The following is a 12,874-nucleotide window of genomic DNA, read 5'->3' on the forward strand; positions in this document are numbered from 1 at the left end:
TCTCGCCATAGCAAAAGCAGCGATACCGGCACAAGAGACAATAACGCTCCGGATAGTGCCGAAGACAACGACAATCCCCTCCAGCCAGACCTCGAGCGGGAGGATGAACAAGCTAGCCCTCCGGAACTGGCAGCAGATGGAGAATCAGAGGATGACAATTACATGCCTCTCTCCGAAGACAAGGTGAGCCTCGGCGACGAAGAATTTATCGTGCCTGAGGATCCCGTCGAGCAGGAGTGCTTCAAGCGCCGGCTTATAGCCACAGCAAACAGCCTGAAGAAAAAGCAACAACAACTTCGAGCTGATCAAGATCTGCTAGCGGATAGATGGACTGAAGTCCTGGCGGCCGAGGAATACGAACTCGAGCGCCCAACCAAGAGTTACCCAAAGCGCAGGTTGCTACCCCAACTCGAGGAGGAAACATTGAAACCTACATCACCAGCGTATGATGCGGCGGATCGGCCACCTCGTGGCCGAGACAGAGAGGCATATCAGCCCGAAGTCCAGCCCGCACCTCGCCGCCATTCAAACAAAAATACCAAGGCCTGGGGCAACATGCTGGACCTGCGAGACGTATTGGAAAACAAAGCAAAACATGCAAGATCGATCTACAAATCACGGGGGCGCGCTCCAATGCGAGACAATGACCGTCACGCCGGATATACTAAAAGCAAATCCGTCCGGGCCGAATACAGCAGACAAGACTCGTATGAACTGCGTCGTGATATAGCCCGGCACAGAGGCGCCACATATCCCCTATGCTTCACTGATGAAGTAATGGATCACGAATTCCCAGAGGGCTTTAAACCCGTAAACATTGAATCATATGATGGTACAACAGATCCCGCGGTATGCATCGAGGATTTCCTCCTACACATCCACATGGCTCGCGGTGATGATCTACATGCCATCAAGTACCTCCCACTAAAACTCAAAGGACCAGCTCGGCATTGGCTGAATAGCTTGCCAGCAGACTCCATTGGCAGTTGGGAGGATTTGGAAGATGCATTCCTTGACAACTTCCAGGGTACTTATGTGCGACCACCGAACGCTGATGACTTGAGCCATATAACTCAGCAGCCAGGGGAATCGGCCAGGAAATTCTGGACCAGGTTCCTAACTAAGAAAAACCAAATTGTCGACTGTCCGGATGCAGAGGCCTTAGCGGCATTTAAGAATAACATCCGTGACGAGTGGCTCGCCCGGCACCTCGGCCAGGAGAAGCCGAAGTCTATGGCAGCCCTCACAACGCTCATGACCCGCTTTTGCGCGGGCGAGGACAGCTGGCTGGCTCGCAGCAGCAACACATCAAGAAGTCATGGCAATTCAGATGCCAAAGATAGTAACAGCAGACCACGTCGCAACAGACACAAGCGCCGCAACAACGGTGACAACGCCGAAGACACGGCAGTCAATGCCGGATTCAGTGGCTCTAAATCCGGTCAGCGGAAGAAGCCGTTCAAAAGAAGCAACCCGGGCCCGTCCAGTTTGGATCGCATACTCGATCGCTCGTGTCAAATTCACGGCACCCCCGATAAGCCAGCCAATCACACCAACAGGGAATGTTGGGTGTTCAAGCAGGCCGGCAAGTTGAATACCGAAAACAAGGAAAAGGGGCTGCATAGCGACAATGAGGAGGAGTCCAGGCCACCGAACACAGAGGACAGAAGAAATTTCCTCCCCAAGTGAAAACGGTGAACATGATATACGCAACCCATATTCCCAAGAGGGAACGAAAGCGTGCACTAAGGGACGTCTATGCGATGGAGCCAGTCGCCCCAAAGTTCAACCGATGGTCTTCTTGTCCGATCACTTTCGATCATAGGGACCACCCCACTAGTATCCGTCATGGCGGTTCTACCGCATTGGTCCTTGATCCCATCATTGACGGATTTCACCTCACCCGAGTCCTTATGGACGGCGGCAGCAGCCTGAACCTGCTTTATCAGGATACAGTGCGCAAAATGGGTATAGACCCCTCAAGGATCAAACCCACTAAAACCACTTTTAAAGGTGTCATCCCAGGTGTAGAGGCCCGTTGCACGGGCTCAATCACACTGGAAGTGGTCTTTGGATCTCCGGACAACTTCCGAAGCGAGGAGTTAATCTTCGATATCGTCCCGTTCTGCAGTGGCTATCACGCACTGCTCGGACGAACCACATTTGCCAGATTCAATGCGGTGCCGCATTATGCATACCTCAAGCTCAAAATGCCAGGACCTCGTGGGGTTATAACTGTCAATGGAAACACAGAACGCTCGCTCCGGACGGAGGAGCACACTGCGGCCCTCGCAGCAGAAGCACAAAGCAGCCTTTTAAGGCAAACCGCCAATTCGGCGACAAAGCCCCCCCCCCACCTTCAAGCGAGTCCGGAGTAACCTGCAACAGGATCGCCTGGCACGTTCAGAGCTCGCCTAGCAATTCGGCCTCCGTCCTAGTCCCAGTCAAGCGACAAAATCTGTGTCGCGCGTACATAATTACGCACTAAAAATACCATGGGCATAGGCGGGGGCACGGCCAGGACACGCCCCACAATGCGGCTCAACCGCCCCAGGGGCTGTATACCTTTATAATTTTCTCTCTTTCAGGACCTTACTCTCTGGAAGCCCTTTTCGGCAGTCTGATTGCTGGACGCATTACGGGAAGGAAATACCAAGGAGGCAAGAAGCTAACACGTACAAGGGAATCCCCAGGTGGTCTCTGATAACGATCGAAATACCTGTTTTAAATACCCATACGCAGCTTGCCCTTGGATAGGACATGTCAAATAGTCCTATTTTTTGCTTATTGCACTACTTGTATCCATACGCTTCGACGTATTATTTAATAACAATGCATAGCGTAGTCTATTATTGCATTACACCTTTTCCCTTGTCTGCTTATTTACGACAAATTACACCCGTACATTCTGGTACGACCAATACGCCAGGGGCTTTAGTATACCCCATAAATACGGCGTGAGAAGTCCGAACACTTTCGACAGTGCGGCACCCCGAACTTATAGCACTATATGCATCCGCTCTGAATCATCTTGGGTCAATAGTTGGGTTTGCCCGGCTCCCATGTTTTGGTACCTTACGTTCCACAATATCGGCTAAGGTAGCACTGGGAGAACTACTGCGATTGTGTCCCGGTTCTTCCGGGCGAGCACCTCAGTAGAGAAAGCCGAAAACTGACTGTCATGATAAGGCGAGAGCTGGTCGTTGTTCGAGAGGTCTCAAGTCCTTAAAGACTTTTTCCGCTTCGGGCGAGGAGTCGGCCTAGCCCGACTTAGGCGTATATAGCGCTCCAAATTCGGCCTTCCGAATACTAGGGGCTTCGCCAAAATTTAAAATTGTAGACTTCTATGGCTAAGTGAGAGTGATAAAGCCTTATAGTCCGATTGCCTGGTTCGTTGTGCTGAACACCTCCTTCGAAGGACCCAAAATTGGGATAAAGAGTGCTCAGGTTTATCCCGAACACCTCAGTACTAGTTACATGGGGGCAGAAGCCAACGACTAGCCAACCCTCAGATTTTATAAACGGCCGCACAGAAGGTAATATTTTAAATTCACAAGCGTTGCATAGCGCAAATGAACTCGTTCCACATTACAGAATCACATGAGTACATTTATTCAAATATTACATCCTTCGCACATTCCTCCACCACAAGGCGAGCACCCTTCAGGACACTTTCATAATGCTTTTCGGGGTGGCGATGCTCCTTGCCATCCGGCTGCCCCTCCTTCACCAGCTTTTCGGCGTCCAGCTTCGCCCAGTGCACCTTCGCCCGGGTAAAAGCCCTGCGCGCACCCTCGATGCAGACGCACTGCTTTATGACTTCAAGCCGTGGGCAGGCATTCACAAGCCGCCTCACCAGACCAAAGTAGCTATCAGGCAGGGGCTCGCCAGGCCACATCCGGACTATAAGACCCTTCATGGCCTGTTCGGCCGCCTTGTGGAGCTCGACCGGTTGCTTCAGCTGGTCGCTCAAGGGCATTGGGTGTTCGGTCCCAGTATACTGAGACCAGAACAACTTCTCCGTCGAGCTCTCCTCCTCAGCCCGGTAGAACTCCGCGGCATCCGACACACTGCGGGGTAGATCTGTGAACGCTCCTGGAGAGCTCCGAACTCGGGTAAGTAAAAAGAAGGTTTCCTTCACATGTTTGCTTTGCATAATGAATGCCTTACCCGCCGCTATCTTCTTAACCGCCTCAATTTCCCGGAGGGCCTTTTGGGCTTCGGCCTTGGCGTGTTGTGCGCTCTTGAGGGCCTTCACAAGCTCGGACCCTTGCGTCTTAGAGTCACGATCCAAGGACTCGTGTTTTTTGGCGAGAGCCTGGAGCTCTTGCTGCACCTCGCCTACTCGGGCTTCTTGCTTTTCTCGCTCGATGCGCTCCTTGGCCGCTTTGTCTTCAGCCTCGGATAGCGCCTTCTACAGGGCCACCACTTCGGTCATGGCCCCTAGCACAATTCATGACGATCCTATTATTCCAAAACCAAATTTTTCTTTATAATATACAGACGGGGTATCACTTACCTTTGTTCTCTTTGAGCTGCCTCTTGGTAAGGCCAAGCTCTTCCTTGGACCGCTCAAGGTCCCGCTTCAGTGCGGCGACCTCCGCAGTACGTGCGGCAGCGGCCAGCAGTGAAGCCTGCGTATCCACATAGACATATTCTGATTAGACTCCTGCGATTATTATTTGATCCTCTATTCGGCCTTTCTTCACGAAACGCCAAACAGAGCACTAGGGGCTACTGTCTATGCGGTAACATTTTCTTATAATTTGATTACTTACCTCAAAGCCTGTTAGGAGGCTGGCACAGGCTTCAGTCAGTCCGCTCTTAGCGGACTGAACCTTCTTGACTACCGCACTCATGATAGTGCGGTGCTCTTCGTCAATGGAAGCGCCGCGAAGCGCTTCCAGCAAGTTGTCCGATGCCTCTGGATGGACAGAGGCCATCGGCACAGATGGCTTGCCCCCCTTAGCGAGGGGTTGCCTGACAGAATCCGGAACCACTGGAGGTTCCGGCGTCGTATTCGGCTTGGGGCTAGACTTGCTGCCCCCGGCGTTAGGGCCCAGAGGAGTCTTGCCCCTCGTGCGCCCAGCGCCTGGAATGTCGCCTTGGGGCGCCTCCGGAACTGTCTCCCCTTGGTTCAGTCCCCTTTGAGACAACACCTCGGCGTCATCCGTTGGGCGGGGGGAGGAGGCAGTCGGGAGTGAATTGTTGTTCATATCCGACGGGCCCAAAGAATCATCCGACGAAGAGACGTCGATGTGGGCTCGGGATGGGCTGCATGATCATGTTCGGCATGATGAGAAACAACAAAACGAAACATACCAGAATTATTATGGTATCCGAATACTTACGACTTCGCCAGGGGCTTATCCCTAGGCAGCCACTCGTCGTCGCTATAGGCGGCGGTTGTGGAGCTGTCCGGAAGGAGGGTCCTTCCCTTCTTGGACCCTTCAGCCTTCCCAGATGGGGCGGCCTTCCTTTTCTTGTCTTCCCCCCTGGGGGGAGAACTTTCCTCTTCTTCCTCCTCGTTTTCGTGGGAGGAGTGCGCCTCGGTGTTTTCGGACGATGAGTCCGATATAACCTTGCGCCGGAGACCCTTCCTGGTCCCCGTGGCCTTCTTCTCCGGCACCTCATAAGGTGCCGGAACCAGCATCTCCGTTAGGAGAGCATCTGCTGGATCTTCGGGCAGGGGAGCCGGACAATCGATCTGCTCCGCTGTCGCTACCCAGTTCTGTTAAATGGCGTGGAGGCTTAGATCCCGCGCGTGGTTACACTAGGGAAAAGAACATCTTATGAGATGTAGAAGACATACCGGATTGGCAGGGCGCCTTGCGCTGAGTCCGCGGTCCTCGGTGAGGGGAGGAGGTACCTCGGCGCCCTTGAACATCACCTTCCAAACGTCCTTGTGCGTCGTGTCGAAGAGCTCTCGTAGCGTCTGGTGCTCGGCCGGGTCGAACTCCCACAAATTGAATGCCCGTCTTTGACACGGGAGGATCCGGTGGAAGAGCATGACTTGGACCACGTTGACAAGCTTGATTTTCTTGCTCATCATGTTTTTGATGCATGTTTGGAGTCCGGTCAGCTCTACTGGGGAACCCCAGGACATGCCCTTCTCTTTCCAGGAGGTGAGCCGCATGGGGATTCCGGATCGAAATTCGGGGGCCGCCACCCAGTTGGTGTCGCGCGACTCGGTGATGTAGAACCACCCCAATTGCCACCCCTTTATGGTCTCCACATAGGAGCCTTCGAGCCAGGTGACGTTGGGAATTTTGCCCACCATGGCGCCTCTGCACTCCGCTTGCTGGCCGACCACCACCTTCGGTTTAACATTGAAGGTCTTCAGCCACAGGCCGAAGTGGGGCTTGATGCGGAGGAAGGCCTCGCACACGACGATAAACACCGAGATGTTGAGGATGAAATTGGGGGCCAGATCGTGAAAGTCCAGCCCGTAGTAGAACATGAGCCCGCGGACAAACGGGTGGAGGGGAAATCCCAGTCCGCGGATGAAGTGGGTAAGAAAACCACCCTCTCATGGGGTTCTGGAGTAGGGATGATCTTCCCCGCATCTGGCAGCCGGTGTGCGATATCCGCGGCCAGATATCCGGCTCCCCGCAGCTTTGTGATGTTCTCCTCCGTAACGAAGGAGACCATCCACTTGCCTCCCGCTCCGAACATGCTTGGAGTGGTTTGAGGAGAAAAAACGCGAACTTGGGTGCTGGAGCTTGAGTGCGCAAGAATGGATGAGCAAGGAGGAAGAAGGCGTGGGTGAAAAGGGTAAATCCTTGTCCCTTTATAAGGGCGGAAGAAGCTATGCGCCTCCCCACCTACCTGGTAAACTCGCTTATTCCCCAAGCACCGTAATTGATGGCGCGGTTGGGTTACCCACACCCGTATTGATGGGAATCCCGTGATAAGGGGACACGATCTCTGCTTCGACAAGACGTGCCAAGAAAACCGCCTCGCGATATGTGCAGTGGTTGGTTGTGAAAAACGGTTCGAATAATGACCGGGCCGTGGTGTGATGTCATGCTGCGGAATGTGTCAGCAGATTAGATCTGTGGAAATATTATTCTCTCTACGATGGTATGTGGAATTTGTTTTGCAGAGCCGGACACTATCCTTGTGTTCAAAATCCTCTATGGAGTATTCGGAGGAGGAACCCGCCTTGCAATGCCGAAGACAATCTGCGCGCCGGACTCATCGTCATTGAAGCCTGGTTTAGGGGCTACTGAGGGAGTCCTGGATTAGGGGGTCCTCGGACAGCCGGACTATATCCTTTGGCCGGACTGTTGGACTATGAAGATACAAGATTGAAGACTTCGTCCCGTGTCCGGATGGGACTCTCCTTGGCACGGAAGGCAAGCTTGGCAATACGGATATGTAGATCTCCTCCCTTGTAACCGACTCTGTGTAACCCTAGCCCCCTCCGATGTCTATATAAACCGGAGGGTTTAGTCCGTTGGACGACAACAATCATACCATAGGCTAGCTTCTAGGGTTTAGCCTCTACGATCTCGTGGTAGATCAACTCTTGTAATACTCATATCATCAAGATCAATCAAGCAGGAAGTAGGGTATTACCTCCGTCGAGAGGGCCCGAACCTGGGTAAACATCGTGTCCCCTGCCTCCTGTTACCATCCGCCTTAGACGCACAGTTCGGGACCCCCTACCCGAGATCCACCGGTTTTGACACCGACAAGCATCCCACTTATGATTAACCCCTATTGCAAGCATCCGCAACTACAAAAGAAGTATTAAGGTAAACCTAACCATAGCATGAAACATGTGGATCCAAATCAGCCCCTTACGAAGCAACGCATAAACTAGGGTTTAAGCTTCTGTCACTCTAGCAACCCATCATCTACTTATTACTTCCCAATGCTTCCCCTAGGCCCAAATAATGGTGAAGTGTCATGTAGTCGACGTTCACATAACACCACTAGAGGAAAGACAACATACATCTCATCAAAATATCAAACGAATACCAAATTCACATGACTACTTATAGCAAGACTTCTCCCATGTCCTTAGGAACAAACGTAACTACTCACAAATCATATTCATGTTCATAATCAGAGGGGTATTAATATGCATAAAGGATCTGAACATATGATCTTCCACCAAATAAACCAACTAGCATCAACTACAAGGAGTAATCAACACTACTAGCAACCCACAGGTACCAATCTGAGGTTTTGAGACAAAGATTGGATACAAGAGATGAACTCGGGTTTGAGATGAGATGGTGCTGGTGAAGATGTTGATGGAAATTGAACCCCTCCCGCAGAGAGGTTCGATGGTGATGATGATGGTGAAGATTTACCCCTCCCGAAGGGATGTTTCCCCGGCAGAACAGCTCCGCCGGAGCCCTAGATTGGTTCTGCCAGGTGATGTCTACTACGCAACCTTCTCCTTGTAGACGTTGTTGGGACTCCAAGTGCAGAGGTTTGTAGGACAGTAGAAAATTTCCCTCAAGTGGATGACCTAAGGTTTATCAATCCGTGGGAGGCGTAGGATGAAGATGGTCTCTCTCAAACAACCCTGCAACCAAATAGCAAAGAGTCTCTTGTGTCCCCAACACACCCAATACAATGGTAAATTGTATAGGTGCACTAGTTCGGCGAAGAGATGGTGATACAAGTGCAATATGGATGGTAGATATAGGTTTTTGTAATATGAAAATATAAAAACAGCAAGGTAACTAATGATAAAAGTGAGCGTAAACGGTATTGCAATGCTAGGAAACAAGGCCTAGGGTTCATACTTTCACTAGTGCAAGTTCTCTCAACAATAATAACATAATTGGATCATATAACTATCCCTCAACATGCAACAACGAGTCACTCCAAAGTCACTAATAGCGGAGAACAAACAAAGAGATTATTGTAGGGTACGAAACCACCTCCACGTTATTCTTTCGGATCGATCTATTAAAGAGTTCGTACTAGAATAACACCTTAAGACACATATCAACCAAAACCCTAATGTCACCTAGATACTCCAATGTCACCTCAAGTATCCGTGGGTATGATTATACGATATGCGTCACACAATCTCAGATTCATCTATTCAAACCAACACAAAGTACTTCAAAGAGTGCCCCAAAGTTTCTACCGGAGAGTCAAGACGAAAACGTGTGCCAACCCCTATGCATAGGTTGATGGGCGGAACCCGCAAGTTGATCACCAAAACATACATCAAGTGGATCACGTGATATCCCATTGTCACCACAGATAAGCACGGCAAGACATACATCAAGTGTTCTCAAATCCTTAAAGACTCAATCCGATAAGATAACTTCAAAGGGAAAACTCAATCCATTACAAGAGAGTAGAGGGGGAAAAACATCATAAGATCCAACTATAATAGCAAAGCTCGCGATACATCAAGATCGTATCACCTGAACACGAGAGAGAGAGAGATCAAACACATAGCTACTGGTACATACCCTCAGCCCCGAGGGTGAACTAATCCCTCCTTGTCATGGAGAGCGCTGGGATGATGAAGATGGCCACCGGTGAGGGATCCCCCCTCCAGCAGGGTGCCGGAACAGGGTCCCGATTGGTTTTTGGTGGCTACAGAGGCTTGCGGCGGCGGAACTCCCGATCTATTCTGTTCCCCGATGGTTTTAGGGTATATTGGTATATATAGGAGGAAGAAATACATCAGGGGAGCCACGAGGGGCCCACGAGGATGGAGGGCGCGCCCAGGGGGGGTGGGCGCGCCCCCCTACCTCGTGCCCTCCTCGTTGATTCCCTGACGTGCACTCCAAGTCCCCTAGATTGCTTCCGTTCCAAAAATAACTTTCCCGAAGGTTTCATTCCGTTTGGACTCCATTTGATATTCCTTTTCTGCGAAACACTGAAACAAGGGAAAAACAGAAACTGGCACTGGGCTCTGGGTTAATAAGTTAGTCCCAAAAATAATATAAAAGTGTTTAATAAAGCCCATAAACATCCAAAACACATAATATAATAGCATGGAACAATCAAAAATTATAGATACGTTGGAGACGTATCAGCATCCCCAAGCTTAATTCCTGCTCGTCCTCGAGTAGGTAAATGATAAAAACAGAATTTTTGATGTGGAATGCTACCTAACATATTTATCCATGTAATTCTCTATTGTGGCAAGAATATTCAGATCCATAAGATTCAAGACAAATGTTTAATATTGACATAAAAATAATAATACTTCAAGCATACTAACATGTAATCATGTATTCTCAAAATAACATGGCCAAAGAAAGTTATCCCTACAAAATCATATAGTCTGGCTATGCTCTATCTTCATCACACAAAATATTTAGATCATGCACAACCCCGATGACAAGCCAAGCAATTGTTTCATACTTTTGATGTTCTCAAACTTTTTCAATCTTCACGCAATACATGAGCGTGAGCCATGGACATAGCACTATAGGTGGAATAGAATGGTGGTTCTGGAGAAGACAAAAAGGAGAAGATAGTCTCACATCAACTAGGCGTATCAACGGGCTATGGAGATGCCCATCAATAGATATCAATGTGAGTGAGTAGGGATTGCCATGCAACGGATGCACTAGAGCTATAAGTATATGAAAGTCCAACAAAAGAAACTAAGTGGGTGTGCATCCAACTCGCTTGCTCATGAAGACCTAGGGCATTTTGAGGAAGCCCATCACTGGAATATACAAGCCAAGTTCTATAATGTAAAATTCCCACGAGTATATGAAAGTGACAACATAGGAGACTCTCTATCATGAAGATCATGGTGCTACTTTGAAGCACAAGTGTGGTAAAGGATAGTAGCATTGCCCCTTCTCTCTTTTTCTCTCATTTTTTATATTTTTTTGTTTGGGCCTTCTCTTTTTTATGGCCTCTTTTTTCTCTTTTTTTATTTGGGCTTCTTTGGCCTCTTTTATTTATTTATTTTCGTCCGGAGTCTCATCCCGACTTGTGGGGGAATCATAGTCTCCATCATCCTTTCCTCACTGGGACAATGCTCTAATAATGATGATCATCACACGTTTATTTACTTACAACTCAAGGATTACAACTCAATACTTAGAACAAGATATGACTCTATATGAATGCCTCCGGCGGTGTACCGGGATGTGCAATGACTCATGAGTGACATGTATGAATGAATTATGAACGGTGGCTTTGCCACAAGTACGATGTCAACTACATGATCATGCAAAGCAATATGACAATGATGGAGCGTGTCATAATAAACTGAACGGTGGAAAGTTGCATGGCAATATATCTCGGAATGGCTATGGAAATGCCATAGTAGGTAGGTATGGTGGCTGTTTTGAGGAAGATATATGGTGGGTGTATGATACTGGCGAAAGGTGCGCGGTATTAGAGAGGCTAGCAATGGTGGAAGGGTGAGAGTGCGTATAATCCATGGACTCAACATTAGTCATAAAGAACTCACATACTTATTGCAAAAATCTATTAGTTATCGAAACGAAGTACTACGCGCATGCTCCTGGGGGGGGGGTAGATTGGTAGGAAAAGACCATCGCTCGTCCCCGACCGCCACTCATAAGGAGGACAATCAATAAATAAATCATGCTCCAACTTCATCACATAACGGTTCACCATACGTGCATGCTACGGGAATCACAAACTTTAACACAAGTATCTCTCAAATTCACAACTACTCCACTAGCATGACTCTAATATCACCGTCTTCATATCTCAAAACAATCATAAGGAATCAAACTTCTCATAGTATTCAATGCACTTTATATGAAAGTTTTTATTATATCCCTCTTGGATGCCCATCATATTAGGACTAGTTTTATAACCCAAGTAAATTACCATGCTGTTCTAAAGACTCTCAAAATAATATAAGTGAAGCACGAGAGTTCATCTATTTTTTTCAAAAGAAAACCACCGCCGTGCTCTAAAAGGATATAAGTGAAACACTAGAGCAAATGACAAACTACTCCAAAAGATATAAGTGAAGATCAATGAGTAGTCGAATAATTATGCAACTATGTGAAGACTCTCTAACATTTAAGAATTTCAGATCTTGGTATTTTATTCAAACAGCAAGCAAAGCTAAAGAAAATAAAACGATGCTCCAAGCAAAACATATATCATGTGGTGAATAAATATATAGCTCCAAGTAAAGTTACCGATGAACGAAGACGAAAGAGGGGATGCCATCCGGGGCATCCCCAAGCTTAGGCTCTTGGTTGTCCTTGAATATTACCTTGGGGTGCCTTGGGCATCCCCAAGCTTAGGCTCTTGCCACTCCTTATTCCGTAGTCCATCGAATCTTTACCCAAAACTTGAAAACTTCACAACACAAAACTTAACAGAAAAATCTCGTGAGCTCCGTTAGCGAAAGAAAACAAAACACCACTTCAAGGTACTTTAATGGACTCATTCTTTATTTGTATTGGTGTTAAAGCTACTGTATTCCAACTTCTCTATGGTTTATAAACTATTTTACTAGCCATAGGGTCATTAAAATAAGCAAACAACACACGAAAAACAGAATCTGTCAAAAACAGAACAGTCTGTAGTAATCTGTAACTAACGCAAACTTCTGGAACTCAGAAAAATCTACCAAAATAGGATGACCTAGATAATTTTTTTATTGATCTACTGCAATTGGAATCAGTATTTTATCACGTTCTTGTGATTTTTAACAATTGTTTTTGTGAACAGAAAGTTTCTGGAATTTTCAGCAAGATCAAATAACTATCATCCAAGAAGATCCTATAGGTTTAACTTGGCACAAACACTAATTAAAACATAAAACCACATCTAACCAGAGGCTAGATCAAATATTTATTCCTAAACAGAACCAAAAAGCAAGAAACAAAAATAAAATTGGGTTGCCTCCCAACAAGCGCTAACGTTTAACGCCCCT

Source organism: Triticum aestivum, chromosome 1D, assembly GCF_018294505.1.
Source record: "Triticum aestivum cultivar Chinese Spring chromosome 1D, IWGSC CS RefSeq v2.1, whole genome shotgun sequence".
In the NCBI taxonomy this organism is placed as follows: domain Eukaryota; kingdom Viridiplantae; phylum Streptophyta; class Magnoliopsida; order Poales; family Poaceae; genus Triticum; species Triticum aestivum.